This window comes from Crinia signifera, chromosome 4, assembly GCF_055691185.1.
Source record: "Crinia signifera chromosome 4, ASM5569118v1, whole genome shotgun sequence".
Classification (NCBI taxonomy): domain Eukaryota; kingdom Metazoa; phylum Chordata; class Amphibia; order Anura; family Myobatrachidae; genus Crinia; species Crinia signifera.
The window spans coordinates 243467099-243484452 of NC_139220.1; positions in this window are offsets into that span (position 1 = coordinate 243467099).

Consider the following 17354-nt stretch of genomic DNA (forward strand, 5'->3'; position numbering starts at 1 on the left):
GGAATATCAGCAGTGTATAACTGGATAGCAGCAGCCACCTCACAGGGCCACCTGGAACTCCTAGGCGCTACACTGACTCAGTGCAGTCATAAGGAGAGAGGCAGAAGACCAGGCAATTCCTAAAGGGTATGTTTCATAGAGGTCATTTAATATAGATTTTAAAAATGAAATGAGGTGATGGGGCCCATAGTATCCAATCCGATTATGTATATTATTGTTTAAGGTTGAAATAGAGAAATAATAGACAGAATCTGATTGGTTGCTATGGGAAACATCACCTCTTTTCATTTTTAATAGCTTAAGAAAATGTACCTCATAGTCTCCAAAAAGATAAGCGTTGAAAGTGGAATGTCCATAAGTGAAGAAGATGGTATTGTTGGTGTGGGGATATTAATGGGTAAAATATAATTCTTAATTTTGCAATTGTACTTTTGACCCGTTATAATATAATCTTAATAAATTCAATCAAATTAAAATCAAATGTATTCAGCAAACATATGATATCAGAGTGAGGAAAAAAGCTTCTGTTATGCTGCTTTCAGACCGCAAAACTGGCTTTGATCAGGTATTTTAAAACGTTTCTAAAAACAGGTCTGCCAGCTAAACCCCTTTCACACCGCAAGTCTTTAAACGGTATTTCAGTGCAGTTTTTGTCCTTAAACGGTATTTCAATACAGTTTTTATTCCTTCACAATACTGAACCCGTTTTAACCCATAGAAAACAGTGGATGAAAAAAAAAGGGTCTGAAACGGGTAGGACCCTGCTTTATTACCGTTTAGGAATACCAGTTCAATAGAACTGGTAAATTCACTCTGCACCTTTCAGACTGCACAAATTACCGTTTTAAAACGGTAAAAAAACAGCAAAATAATGGGTAAAAAGTGCTGTCTGAAAGGGGCATTAGAGAAATAATAAAATAGATTATGTATACACATTACCTATACTTTTTTTTACAAGTCGGTTATAATGTTCATAACATTATAGCCAACATAACAGTCATAACTCTACCAAAGATGGTAGAAAAATTATTGTATATAGTAAATCAATTGACATATAAAATGACTAGCTTCTTAGGGAAATATCACCAGCATTTGGAAATATGACGGTGCAATAATGTGCTTTTCTTTATAATCACAGATTATACATGAATGCCTTTTCAAATATTTTGTTATTATATTTTGTGATTCTACTGCTATATAATTGAATAAACTTTAATACACCTGATATAATCTAGTTTCCAGTCTTTTCTGACCACTATATCATTTACTGACCTCTTTTCTTATATATAAGTAATAAGATAAGGTAGAATGTTCTATGTATACTTACTTGGGTACCTGTAGTAGAAAACATTTTCAATATTACTGTTGAGATTGTGTTGGACCATATATTGCGGCCATAGTGGGCTAGCTTGATCATCGTAGCGGACAAAGACTCCAAACAGGACTATCATACAAATCTCAAAGGTCAGACAAATCAATGGCAGTTTCCATCGCAAATAGGTATTCTTGGCCATTCTGAGAAAGTGGGGTATTATAGTAACAGAATGCCAAATCAGTGATTTTTCCTGACAGCTGTGTTCACATCAACATACAAAATACACTAATCCCAATAAAGTCCCAATGAAAGTTTCTGCATTCTATATAGCAGAATTTAGGGGTGTGATATTATTTTCTCTTCACCACCAGTCATATGTTATGAGACAAGGGAGGAGCTATGTTAATGTTCGTATGTCTCAGTTTATTGGCTAGTTTACAGGATGAGTGCTGGAGTGGAACAATTGAACAGGTAGAGTTATTTATTGCCCTGTTAAAGGAAACCTTACAGCTTCAGTACAAATTGCTTGTTTCAGATTCACACATGAATAGAACATATTTACTGAACAAAAGGTCAGAGCTAGGCTTTGCTTTCTAGTACTGCAGCAGGGATGCATATTTAATGAGCGGCTCACCACCCGTGAATATGTAATGAGCGTGGACACGCTCCGGGTCATTCAGTATGCAGTGCACTGCGCTGGGGGAGCAGAGAACAGCCAGCAGTACTACAGGCACTGACTGCTTTCTGACAGCTGTTTCACCAACAGCACCGCAGTGCCGTGCTAAGCTGCCAGCGGCGCCCAATGGGATGCTCAGGGACTCACTGTGCACAGGCTGCAGTGAAGTAGTACAGTAGGTTGAAGGAATGCACAGTGTTCGGACACCGAAAGCTGCTTCCTATTATATTAATCCATCAGCTTGTGTACTCTCCTCAGCACAGGCTGAGCCCACGCTTAGTATTCAGGGACTACATCTCCCACAACCCCTTGTCCTGCACTGTCCCAGGCATTTTAAGAGAATGCATTAATATGCATACCTATTGGCTGTATACACAGAGTAGACGTGTCCCGTGCTGCTTCCTGCTGTAGCCGAGGGAATTTTAAATAGGGATGGCCATCGTTGCCATTGCCATCAATGGTTGCCATTGATGGCAATTCTACAACTGGCCATCGATAGTGCTGAACTATGCAATGGATGACCATCAATATTTTTACATATTGATGGTCATCCATTGTGTTTGATTGATTGGCCTGTGGGCCAATCAAAACATGGGGAGGGGCTTCACGGGTGTCGGGGGCGGAGCTTTGCTCCGTGTCCCGGCACTTTGAAAAAAAAAAAAGGCAAAACATTGTTTTGCTATTCCATCGGTCGAGGGAAACCATCTGGTTCTCCCCCATCGATGGCAAAAGTATTCGACATTGGCCATGAACCATCGATGATTTCGAATCATTGATGGTAGATGGCCATCCCTAATTTTAAAGCTGCTGTCAAGTGACCTCAGGCTCTGACAGCGCCAACAAAAATCTTACCTAGGGCATCAAATTGGATAAATCCGGCTCTGAGGCCGAGTGAGCAACCACTATTATTTAAAATAAATTTGATATTTAAATAAACCTGATATATAGTTCTCAAAACTTCACAAAACCACCACTAAACAATGCACAGAATGTGAAGCTTAAATCCACCTGGTGCTGCTTGTCTTGGGATTTTTCATATGATATATATATATATATATATATATATATATATATATATATATATATAAGTGCCATTTTTTATAAAAAAAATTCCTTGTTCACTAAGGTTATTTTGCAATATGTCATAGTTTTTTTTTTACTTCCCACATATGATTCTATCATGTGAGTTGGGACGTGAGGCATTGTTTGCAGAATCAGCTGTAAGGAATCCATTGGATTGTTCACCAAAGTGAACACCAGCTACTGTATCTAATATTTGTTCCTCTGCTACATCCTTGGAACTCATATGGACTGCAAAATATATGGTGATTTCTTATTTTGTTGTATGTACAACACATGGGCGGAGATTCAGACCAGCTTTTTGCTGGTCGAATTCGGTACCCCGTCTCTTCCTCTCCGGTCACTAGGTCAACATGCATTCGGTCGACCACTGAAGGTTGACATGCATCAAAGTCGACATGCCTGAAGGTCGACATGAGCTAGGTGGAAAGTCAAAAGGTAGACATGGGCTTTATCACACTTTTTTATCCCGAATGTCGACACAGTCAACATGGACACTAAAAAACTGCACAAGGTCCCCTCTCATGGCTTGCTGCACTCACCATGATTCGGGCACGGTGCCTCGCTATGCTCGGCACACTATCCTAATATCCCACCATGCCCTAGTGGATGGTAGGGCATGAAATACCGCCTGTCGGCACATGTCGTGGAAAAAAAAGTGAAAAACCTCACGTCGACCTTTTGACTGGCGACCTAGCCCATGTCGACATAATGCATGTATTGATCCATGTCGACCTTCATTAGTTGACCCAATGTATGTCAACCTAGTGACCGGAGGGGAAGAGTAAATTTTTACAACAGTTTATTTTACATATTTTCTTTTTTTTCCCCGCTCATTATTAAAGTGTCGAAGTGAACATTTTCTGTATGTGGTTCTTTTTAATATTATTTACGGGTTTTTAACTTTAATGAAATTTCAATATGTGTTGTTCGTTTTTTTGGAATAAAAAAATCCCTAAACATTGTTTTTTTTTATTTTTCTCCGAATCTCTCACATACAGTACATCCTGCCTATTAAAACCTGATGTACCTTTTGGCAATTTTTTAGTCATGTTTTGTGTGTGATTTTAAAATCGCACCCTATTACATTTGTGATGTCTATAGTTATCAAAGTGAAAACATCTGGATGCAATCTTATACATGCTATATTTTAGTAAAGGTAAAATGCACAATTAATTTTTAGACTACCCGCACACTATTACATGTGAGATTTGAGCTAAATGTGTGATTTTTAGTGATTTTGACCAAAACAAATCACACATTGCAAAAAATCGCACCCTATTGCATTTGGCCAAGGGTTTAAATGTTACCCATTTAAATCCTTTCTACTAGTCAAGCATATCTTTTGGGGGATGTATTTAACATTTTCCATATAATCTACAGTGATCTCCTGGATGTAGATGCACCGAGTACCTGTCCTATTTAATGTACTGTATCATGACCAACTGTTTGTAGGTTCTAAACAACAGACTCGGGCAGATTTATTAAGCTTGGAGAAGAGATTAACTGGAGATAAACTGGAGAAAAGGTAAAAGGAGATAATGCACCAGCCAATCAACTCCCAACTGTCTTTTTCAAACACAGCTGATTGGCTGTGCTATATCTCCTTTTACCTTTTCTCCGCTTTATCTCCAGTTTATCTCTTCTCCAAGCTTAATAAATCTGCCCCTGTGATGGCAAAATTTACTAAGAAGGCCAATCACGAGTGAGCCACAGTACCACTCAGCAAAATTACTATGCTGACTCAGTACTCAGGATTCAAATTTTCTGATGGTAAAGTCATACAGATTTGGCGGCTGAGATTCCTAGCAGCAAATTACAGACAACCAACAATGGAGATGTGGAACAGTCTATTAGGTGAGGGGTATTGGTTCTGTTGTGGTATTACAAGTCCCATCGGTTCCATTAATGCCCCGCATGCTGGGCTTGTGGTTCTTCATGTCGCTACATGTGGGAGATGCTTGCTAGGGCTTGTTGTTTTATAACAAAACCCAATACTTTATTTTTATTACTATAATTTAAACACTTTAACTATCAACCCGGCACACACCACCCAGGGGTGCCAGGGATAGTCCCGGGTTTGTATAAAAAGTGTCCCCTGACTGATTAATTTTGTCCCCTGTACTTCTAGAACCAGGACCAGCTCAAAGAGCCTGGGGCTGATTTTGCTTGTTGCATGCTTCAACAAAATGTGGATGAAAAATGTGGTCCATTTTCCATTCGTATTTTGAGCTGAATTCACAGACAAATTCAGCCATACGGATTATTGTACAGTAAAATATGCTGATCTGCCATCTGAGTTCTATCGATAGTGTAATCATTCCTTCAGCCTAATTAGGCTGAGCTTACCATTTGTAAAAATAGCAAATTAGACAAATTTAGTTGTTTGTAAATTTGCCGGACAGGGGTTCCTTGTCATAATTAAGATCGAATGGTAAGAATGGGTACATTCTTACCCATTTGATCTTAGTAAATTTCCCCAAGATTGCTGACTTCTCCAGGTGCTGCAGGTTTCATACAGTATAGTATTTGGGTATTTATGATTTAACTTTAATATCATACCTCCCAACATTTTGGTTTGCAGTAGCAGGACTTCCCACTAGGGTGTCTCCCCCCAAATTTTTTTTCAATAAACTCTTGCTCCCCAGTGTTTTTGCCTTTCATCTTGTTCCTAAAAGTACGAAATTTGAGCTTTGTAGGTGCAGGGAAAAGTTTGCCCATGGGGACCAAACCTTTTGAAAATTCAGCTACTTTCCAGTATTTCCTCCCTATCTTGAATTTTTTTGGGGAGAAATTTTGGTAAGCTCATAATAATAATAATAATAATAAATCTTCATACATTGATAACTGTACTCTAAAAGTAAAAACTGCCATTTCCACCTTCCTTGATGATCCAAAACGCACCCCAAATTTATTCCGAAACAGTAAAAACAAGCTAATTTGAAAGAAAAGTTCAAAAAAAGTTTGCAATATCCAAACATCAGATTTTCTCAAACTTTTTCTACTGATTTATAATTTTTTTAATACTGATTTCTTGAAACATGGCATTTTCTTTCGATTTTCTTCTACCAAATGAAGTAAGTTCTGCCATTGCTCCTCATTCTTTGTAATTCTTCCAAATAGATCTAACATCAGTTTGCTGAGCTAGTGGTTGTAAGATGGATCCACATGCGGAGATAATTGGCCTTCCTAGGGGGTTCACTGGCATTTTGTGGATCTTTGGTAGGGTGTAGATTAGTGGGCATCTTGGGAATTCCAATACCAAAAATTCAAACAGCTGTTCATCAATCCAACCCATATTCAGTGCTGATCTTAACGCCTTATCAACCTCTTTTTTATGTGAGGTATGGAGTTGTACTCAATCTTTAGGTAGGTGTTAGCATCTCCCAACTCAATCAATCTCTTTGTCATATTGCAGTTCTCAAAGTTTTGAAGCACTATTGCACCCCCCTTATTGGCGCTTCTAATTACCACCAACCTATCACCCTTTAATTCTTCCAATGCCAGTCTCTCTGCACATGTCAAGTTGTCAAATGTGCGCTGACCCTTTACCTCTGTTTTTACCAGTGACGTGCGGTGAGGTTAGGGTCAGGTGAGGCAGGCGCTATTTGGGACATTGACCGTGGCAGCAAGAAAGTAACATTGGGGGATGGGGAGAGTGACAGTGGGGGATGGGAGGGGATTGATACAAGGGAGAGTGACAGTGGGGGATGGTAGGAGTGACATTTGGGAAAGTGACAGCAGGAAATGGGGGAGAGTGGCAGTGGGGGATGGGGGAGAGTGATAGCCAGGAGAGTGACAGTGGGGGAGGGGGAGAGTGACAGTAGGAAAAGTGACAGATGGGTATGGGGGAGAATGACAGTGGGGAGAGTGGCAGTGGGGGTCATATGGCTGAAGCATTACTTACAGTACTTTTGAAGCCTACCTGGGCTCCAGCAGCATTGGTGGAGGGAGGTCAGCCGTGCCACCCGATGGAGGGGCTGCAGCGGCAGGAGGTGGGAGGGAAGCCAAGCCTCCCGGCGGGGTCCAGTGATACAGCCGCCGCAGCATGAGCATGAAGAGAGCTGGCTGCGGCAGCTGGAGGAGAGAGGCCCAGGATACGCGACTACGCACCGCAGTGTGATAAGAGCCTTGGCTGTGGGAGGAGGAGGGAGGTGAACCAGGTCACCCCTACATACCCGCTCCTCCTGCTCTCGGCGACACTGCAGGCAACACAGCTCCTCCTGGAGCGTGTCCTGCAGAAGTTCCCTGGCGTCCTCTGCTCCCAGCACTGCAGGCATTGGTGAGCGTCCAGGCTATGCTGCTTCTGCCCCAGCAGCAACTCGCTCTCCCGGGCTAGCTTGGACTGCCATTAGTGGGTCCAGCAGCCTCTGTCCCTGTCCTGTGTGACAGTGGATCAGTCTGTCAGTGTGTGTCAGCTGTCCTATCACAGCTGTCTCAGTGGCAGGGGCGTGCTTTGATGTGGGTTGAAGGCGCGTCCCTGTCACTGATGCAGAAGTCTAGGTGCCGCTTCCCTGTTGATTTTTAATGGGCTTTTCAGCCTCCTCTGGTGTCCACAACTTATACCCGCCCCCGCTGCTGACAGTTTTCAACTGTCAGTGGGAGGCACAGCTCCCGCTGCCTCTCACACCAAAAATTATATAAAAAAAAAATATAAAGAAGATATTTATAACACAGTATATGTGTTATAAATATCATCTTTGTATTCATTTATTTTTTGTGATTTGTGACAGGTGAGGCTCTACCTCCCCTGCCTCCCCTGACTGCATGTCCCTGGTTTTTACATCCTGGTCTACCATGTGCAGGAATGTTTTTAGACTGCCATTGGAAGAAGGGGGATCAAAAGTGCTTGGCCTTTTTAAATTAAACACCCCTACACTCTTTTGTGTACTTTGTTTCTCCAAAAAGAACTCCTTTAGCCTTAATTTACGGCCCATTGTGTACTTATTAATGGTCCACCCCATCTTGTTGAAACTACATGTTGGTCAGGTCCCGTGGGGGGCAAGCCATTAGATGTATCAGAGTCGGCAGAAGAATCAGAGTATTGAGAGTGATTTACAAGATCCTGACCCCTTCTATAATTTTGTGTTCTTTGTCTGAACCGATTACTGTACCTTGAGTTTCACCACTTAACCACCTATAAACAGTATGACGTTGGTAGTCAGATTCTACTGTTTCACACTTTTTCCGCTTGAAAGCGATCAAATCTGTCCTAAATCTGTTTTTCAACCAACGTTTGAATTGTGTTCATCCAATCATCAGTTTTATCCTTGGTTAAAGTGGTTTTGTACTTTTCTCAATTTTTTTAATCTCAGCTCTGACTTTTTTCAATTCACAACCCACTTCTTCAATCACTAAAATCAACAAATCTGCAGAACACTTATTTAGTATTCCACACCATTTGATGCAGAAGGCAGAATTCTTGCGCCCTATTGTGGGTGTATTACTGACTCTGAAACCCCTCGGGATCCTCTTTTTTCTATAATATTCTGATAGAAATTGACTGTGGAGGATTAAATCCACTTCACGTTTCTTTAAACGTGTCAATTTGTGATGTAGATCCAAAGGGGTCTCAGCCGGCAATTTATCAAAATCCACCTGATCAAACACCTTGTCTACCTCGTTTTGCAAAATGTGGACTCCAGGGAAATGTCGCAATTAGCAGGTTTCTTGGTGAAAATTCTTTGAATGAGGCAGAAAGGATATTCATCAGTTTGACTGATGATGAGGTAGACAAGGTGTTTGATCAGGTGGATTTTGATAAATTGCCGGCTGAGACCCCTTTGGATCTACATCACAAATGGACTCGTTTAAAGAAACGTGAAGTGGATTTAATCCTCCGCAGTCAATTTCTATCAGAATATTATAGGAAAAAGAGGATCCCGAGGGGTTTCACAGTCATAACATGCCCACGATAGGGCGCAAGAATTCTGCCTTCGGCATCAAATGGTGTGGAATACTAAATAAGTGTTCTGCAGATTTGTCGATTTTAGTGATTGAAGAAGTGGGTTGTGAATTGAAAAAAGTCAGAGCTGAGATTAAAAAAACTGAGAAAAAGTACAAAACCACTTTAACCAAGGATAAAACTGATGATTGGATGAACAAAATTCAAACGTTGGTTGAAAAATATAGTACAGATTTGATCGCTTTCAAGCGGAAAAAGTGGGCAACAGTAGAATCTGACTACCAATGTCATACTGTTTATCGGTGGTTAAGTGGTGAAACTCAAGGTAATCGGTTCAGACGAAGAACACAAAATTATAGAAGGGTTCAGGATCTTGTAAATCGCTCTCAATACTCTGATTCTTCTGACGACTCTGATACATCTAGTGGCTTGCCCCCTGGGGACCTGACTCTGCGTCAGGGTCTTTTTTAGGCCCAGATATCAGACCCAAAACAGGAGGCAAGTCAGGTAGCAGAGACTGCACCCGAGGAGGGGGAGGTACAGGAAACAAAGGGAGAGGGAGGTAGAACAGCTGATTTTTAACCTATCTGACTATACACTGTCCTCGGCTGAGGAAACCTTATTGAAAAAGGAATTCAACTTTATACCAACTTGTAGTTTCAACAAAATGGAGTGGACCATTAATCAGTACAAAATGGGCCATAAATTAAGGCTCAAGGAGTTCTTTTCAGAGAAACAAAGTACACAAAAGAGTGAAGGGGTGTTTAATTTAAAAAGGCCAAGCACTTTTGATCCCCCTTCTTCCAATGCCAGTCTAAAAATATTCAGTTAATCTTTTTATTTTTCTGCTTTTGCTTTAAATAATGTGGGTGATAGTCATAAGCAGTTTCAAAGGACACTTAACATACTTAAATACTTTTTATATGAGAACCTTTCTACGAAATTACCCTGTCATGTGCTTTTATTGCAATTTTAAAATCCTGATTTCATAAGCTAATTCTCCTAAAATGCCATTCATAGACAACACTAGTGTTGAAGAAGAAAAGTTACTGGTAACGCTAGATGCTCTGAAATAAAGACAAAGTGTAATGGCGGAAAAAAATAGCACACATACAGTAGCGTTCACTGGTTGGACTTCCTCCAGAGTGTATAATAACATTAAGGGACTAATACTGAATGTATACTGAACAGAAACCTCCACCTAAACATTTCTTGGACTAAGAGGTTCGCCAGATAAGCCTTTTACTGTTTTATTTGATGTTCAAGCATTTATATATATTCTTTTGTGTGAATTAATGTTAAAACTGTATTAGTTTGTGCATGCCTTTTCTTCTCTCTTTATATACACTATCTTATCGCGAGGATAAACTTGAGAGATTGCCATGAGTGTCCAGGGGACTGCCTTATAATTTGTGCAGTAGATTTGATTAAGCAAGTGGTTTTGTTCCACCTGAAACGATATACGTCCGTTTTCTAAAGTGTGACTGACTGGTGATGGAATCTTTTTTGATGAAGTTACTACACTAGAGGGCGCTTTTGTCACCTCAAATTACACACATATCTATACAGTTTATATAGAAGTTGTCAAATAAGCACTCCACAGACTTGAAGCAAAGTATAAAAAAGGGTACTCTTTACCTAGAAGGGCGCCCATCGCGGCCATCGCATGTACCAAAAAAATCGCATGCGATGCAACCGACGCGATTACCGCGATTTCCCATAGGGAACAATGTTAAATGTCCCAATTGACCCGATTTTCCATAGGGAACAATGTTAAAAGGCCCACAGAGGCCAAATAGGCACCCTGAAGTGTGAAATGGCCCCCCCAATTGTTAACACCACCCCACGAGCAACGTCAACCCAAAGCGTGGTGAGCGCAGCGAGCCCTCGAGGGGCGGCGGTACGCGTCCTCCGACCTTTTTATACCCCCACTATCCACGTCAGCGTGGAGTTGAGAATAGAAAGTGTGGCGAGCGCAGCGAGCCACCGAGCCCGAAGCGTGGCGAGCGCAGCGAGCCCCGAGAGGGGATGCGGACACCTGTGAAGCCCGCGAGGGGACTCGTATACCTGTGCGCTCGCCACGCTTCGGGTTGACGTTGATCGTGGGGTGGTGTTAACAATTGGGGGGCCCATTTCACACTTCAGGGTGCCTATTTGGCCTCTGTGGTCCATTTAACATTGTTCCCTATGGAAAATCGGGTCAATTGGGACATTTAACATTGTTCCCTATGGGAAATTGCGGTCGCATGCTATGCGACCGACGTGATTTTTTTTTCCTTACGATGCCCACGATCAAAATCGTGGGCACCCTTCTAGGTAAAGAGTACCAAAAAAAGTACTTTATTCTCCTACGTTTCGGAGATCAAAGCCTTTTAATCTACCTATATAAGAACAACAAGAAAATCGTGTGTCCCGCAATTAGCAGCAGCTTGCACCGTGTAGTCACTCCCCTAACAAAACATGATATGAAAAATAAAAAATATATAATAAGATGAAAAAGATTTTTCTCTGGAGCTGTATTTGTTATAGATGTATAAAAGGTCACACAATTCCAACTGGGTATATCGTTGAATATTTATATTACCAATCCACTATAGTAGGTATAGGCTGATGGACTCAATCCATGATGGTAAGTTTGTTAAGCTGAAGGAGATGGGAAATGGAGAAACGGGGGTACTAATGATGCCTAGAACACAACTGTTGCACCTAAAAAGAAACAACCTAAGGCCGTTATCCCATGGAGCTCAAGGTACAACACTGCCTGCACTGTTCTACCAAGAGCCTGTAGAGCTCTATGGCCAATAATATCGACTGATACAAATTTACACTGCTTTAAGGAGGTAAAACCAATGCTACAGTAGAGGTAAGAACCTAAAAGACCATCTGGTCCACACAGATATCTCCAACTTTAGTGCCCAACTAGCCTCCAATTTCCCTACACGCCGGCCCAGGTGTTACAGATTCCTTAAGTGCACAACTTGCAGGCACATGATAACGGGCAATACATTTCAAAATGCATCGGGCAACAAGACATTTTCCATCAGACATACACTTAATTGCTTATCGCCATACATAGTGTATATAATAATATAGTATACCCATGCCAGTTGATGTACATAGGCAAAACAACCACATCAATGCGCAAAAGAATAGCATTGCATCGTTCAGCCATAAAAAAGCCATCGAGGGTAAGAGGAGGAGACAGGGATGGAACACTGTTAAAATGTGAAGCTAAATGGATATTCAACCTAAACACGTGCAAACCCCATGGAATTAACAACAGGCTGTCGTACAACATCTTTCCATAATACTGTCCATTCGGAACTTCATCGAATAAACCTGTAGTATAAAAGATGGGGACTCTGAAGATCCAGCATTTAATTGAATCTAATATACACTAATATTAACTACTGCAGCATGGTGATGAGTCAATATGAAACTTTACATTACCAACATTACCACTATCACTAGTGGTAATATTATCCATTTAACTGTATTATACAGTTATATGTCTGTAGTATAAATATATGTAGAGGAAGCCCGGTATATTTATTTGCCCACTGGGATAGATATTATTTTATAAGATACTTTACAAGTTATGTATGTTTTTTCATCACTATTGTGTATATTTCCTTATATGTAAAGTACGTTCGGTACTCTTTACCTAGAACGGCGCCAGCGATTGAAATCGCGGTCGTCGTGGGTAAAAATCGCGGTGATCGCGGTCATCGCGGGCATCGCGGGTAAATCGGGATGGCCGCGATGCCCGCGATGACCGCGATCACCGTGATTTTCCCATAGGGAACAATGTTAAAACGGCAGATTGACCGCGATTTTACTGTTAAATGCCTCAATGGACCCGATTTGGGGCCAAATAGGCCAAATTAACCCTTAAATGTCCCCCCAAATTTTTAACGCCACCCCACGATCCACGCCAACCCGAAGCGTGGCGAGGGGCGGCGGTACGCGTCCTCCGACCTTTTCATGCCCTACTATCCACTAGGGCGTGGTGTTAGAATATAATAGTGTGGCGAGCGCAGCGAGCCACCGAGCCCGAAGCGTGGCGAGCGCAGCGAGCCCCGCGAGGGGACGCGGATACCTTCACAGGTAGACGCGTCCCCTCGCGGGCTTCACAGGTGTCCGCCTCGCCACGGACACCTGTGAAGCCCGCGAGGGGACGCGCATAACTGTGAAGGTATCCGCGTCCCCTCGCGGGGCTCGCTGCGCTCGCCACGCTTCGGGCTCGGTGGCTCGCTGCGCTCGCCACACTATTATATTCTCACACCACGCCCTAGTGGATAGTAGGGCATGAAAAGGTCGGAGGACGCGTACCGCCGCCCCTCGCGGGCTCGCTGCGCTCGCCACGCTTCGGGTTGGCGTGGATCGTGGGGTGGCGTTAAAAATTTGGGGGGACATTTAAGGGTTAATGGGCTCTGTGGCCCATTTAACATTGATTCCTATGGCCAAATCGGGTGGATTGAGCCATTTAACAGTAAAATCGGGTCCATCGCGCCTTTTAACATTGATTCCTATGGGAAATCGGGAGCATCGCGTCGCGGGCATCGCGGGTACATTTATGGCCGGCCGCGACGCGACCGACACGATTTCCATGTTTAACATTGGTTTCAATAGGAAATCGCGGGCATCGCGTCGGTCGCGTCGCGGCCATACATAAATGTACCCGCGATGCCCGCGACGGGCGCCGTTCTAGGTAAAGAGTACCGTACGTTCATGCCACTTATATATTTTGCACATGTATTCCAGATCACGCAGCAGCATAGCGTCTCTCTGAGGCTGAAGCAATAATGGTTGCCTAGCAACATAGACACTATTGGCAAATCTACTAGTGGGGAAGACTCCCAGGGCAGAAGTCTCAGCGGTTGCCCAGCAACCCAGACGATGCAGGCAAATCACGCAGCGGGGAAGGGCTCCCACAGCAGAAGTCACGCCAGACGCTGGGTGCCTGCTCCGTGAATGGACCTAAACACTTTGTTCTTTGTACACCGTGGCAAATATTGTCAATATATACAGTTGTGCACATAAGTTTACATACCCTAGCAGAATTTGTGATTTTCGGGCCATTTGTCAGAGAATATGAAAGATAACTCACAAAACTTTTTCACTCATGGTTAGTGGTTGGGTGAAGCTATTTATTGTCAAACAACTGTGTTTACTGTTTTTAAATCATAACGATAACAGAAACTGCCTAAATGACCCACATCAAAAGTTTACATACACCAGTTCTTAATACAGTGTATCTTTGTAGTTAGCAGCACTTATCTATTCCTTTAATATTTAGCCAACAGTTCTACATCATTCTGGATTTATTACTAGACTATAAATTCCACTAAATGCAAATGTATAAATATTGTTTAGGACAAATTCCACAGAATAGTGAAGCAAATATAACAGGATTTACCTTTTTGTTGTATTTCACTCATTCCTTATGCTGCCATTCATAAACTGAATCAACAATAAATTGACTCAAATTCTAGGCATGCAAGTTCCCAAGAACATACTGTACTGTAAGAACATATTTAAAATGTATTGCATCATGAAAGTTGTCAAATCATAATAGATCAAAGTAGATTCCATAGTGTACGATGCGAAGCAAAAATATACCAGATTAAAATTTAAAAGTTAACAAAAAAGGCATGGTAAATGCTATTCACAATTCCAATGGAATGTGGCTGAAAATGACGACATTGAATATGGTTTGTGCCGAAATTTTCACTATCCGAAATTTTGGCACACATTGAATACTGCGCATAGCCTTCACTTCATTATTGGTGAGTGGCCGATGTTTGTAGACCTTAGCTTTCAGATGGCCATGTTGGCTGTGTAGAGGCCTTTAATGAAGCTGATGAGAATTGTTTTTTGACCAGTTGCAAAAATTATGCTGGATGAATAAATGAAAGGGAGCTTTGTTAGAAATTGCAGGGATAATGTCAGAATGGCAAAACTTCAGAAATCGACTACAAATGTCTATCATGAATGAAGGCTACCATCTGATATCTTATTAAAAAACCAATTGAAAATAAATTGTATTCACTTTTAGATTTTACAGACAGAAATCATGTATGCAAAAAGTAGGAAATGAGAGGGCACTCAAAAGGCTTGAGAGACTATTAACACTATTGTATAACCAGGTTGCCAAATTACAAGTGTTCCTGAACTGTAGGATACATTGGGGGAGAAGTATCAAACCTTTGAGGTGTAGAAAGTATCATCCAGTTTGAAACTGTCATTTTCTACATACATGAATAAAAAAGACCAGAAAGATGATTGGTGCACTCTTAATAAAAATAAAAGGGAGTTTATAAGCCAATAGTACAAAACATAAATCAGCTGTGTCTTGCGCTACCACCCAAGGAATACACACCCTACTAAACATATAACCCCTATAAGACAGACAGCAGAAGCCTTCACAGCACATGATACTGGAACAAAAGGTGCAGAATCTACAGAAGACAAAATAAATACACATACAGTACACAGATGGTAATAAAAATAAATACTAGAGACACGATACTAGGCATAAAAGAGATTAAAACGTTTCAATACAGTGTGTTCTGCACCAAGAGGAAAGAATTCTTGGAAGTAGAGACATGCCGGTATTTAATTACCCCCGATCTATAATCTGGGTTAATTGTCTCGGGATACGGTCATTAGGTTTAGGTCGACAGTCAAAAGGTTGACGTGGGGTTTTTCACTGTTTTTTGAGCCGACATGTGCCGACAGGCGGTATTTCATGCCCTACCATCCACTAGGGCAGGGATGGGGAACCTTCGGCCCTCCAGCTGTTGTTGAACTGCACATCCCAGCATGCCTTGCAACAGTTCTAGCATGGTCAAATAACAAAAATGAAACAAGGCATGCTGGGATGTGTAGTTCAACAACAGCTGGAGGGCCGAAGGTTCCCCATCCCTGCACTAGGGCGTGGTGGGAGAATAAAATAGTGTGCCGAGTGTAGCGAGGCATCGTGCCCGAAGCATTGCGTACAAAACAAGCGATGCAAGGCGATGCGGTGCACTTCAAACTGTGTCCATGTCGACATTCGGGTAAAAAAGGTGAAAAACCACATGTCGACCTTTTGGCTGTCGACCTACCCCATGTCGACCTAATGTTTGTGTCGATCTAATGTCATGTCGACCTAGCTCCATGTCAACATAGTTCCATGTCGACCTTGACCCATGTTGACCTTGCTGCCTGTCGACCTAGTGGTGTCGACCCAATGCTTGTCAACCTAGTTGTTGTAGACCAAACGATCCACACCCATTGCCTCACCGTGAGGCTTTTCATTTAGCCCTGATCAGCCAGCAAAATCCCCCCAACAGCTCCTTTTTCAAATTAAAACACACAGGTTTCACTGAAACAGCATGGCAAAATTGCTGTTTTTCACAGTCCATGATTTTACTACTATGATTGACATTTGGCAACCTGCCACAGTATTCACTTCAGCTGATACACAATAAGATCATATGAGGAACAAAGAGCAAAGGATCTGCAGTCAGGGCCGGTGCTAGGGTGTCTGGCGCCTCCCTGCAAACTGAAATTTTGCACCTTCCCTTCCATAGCCCATAAGAAAAAAAAAATTCAGCCGCTGTCCTGACCCCCGACACCCGCTAGCGCTACTTCACAGCGCTACGCTACTCTGCCAGCAAACAGGGAAGAGGTACACTAACAAAACCTTTTTTTGTAGCATAAGCTGTCCCAGTGCCGGTGAGACATCGCGTGTCAGAGAAACCGGCGCATGCACAGAACACACGGCCGGGGAGGAGCGCACATCCGTTATGGGAGACAGCGTATCGAGTGGGGATAACGCACTTCCATAACGAAAACGTAAGGTATGATACATTTGGGCGAACTGGGGGTCCGCTTCACCACGAAAAAGTGGTGAAGCGAGACTAACAGCATAACGAACGTTAGGGACATGATAATAAATCTACCCCAGAGAGAGAGAGAAAGAGTGAGTCACACAGACAGGTATAGACAGGGAGAGAGAGGCAGGCAGACAGATAGATAGAGAGAGAGAGAGAGAGAGAGAGAGAGAGAGAGAGAGAGAGAGATACAGAGAGGGGGAGAGAGAGAGAGAGAGAGAGAGAGAGAGAGAGAGAAAGCCACACAGAGACAGGTATAGACAGAGATAGACAGAGAGAAAGAGGGAGAGAGAGAGAAAGTCACACACAGACAGGTATAGACAGGGAGAGAGAGAGGCAGGCAGACAGATAGAGAGTCACACAGAGACAGGTATAGACAGAGAGAGAGAGAGAGAGAGAGAGAGAGAAAGTCACACAGAGACAGGTATAGACTAGAGAGAGAGAGAGAAAGAGAGAGGGGGAGAGAGAGAGAAAGTCACACAGAGACAGGTATAGACA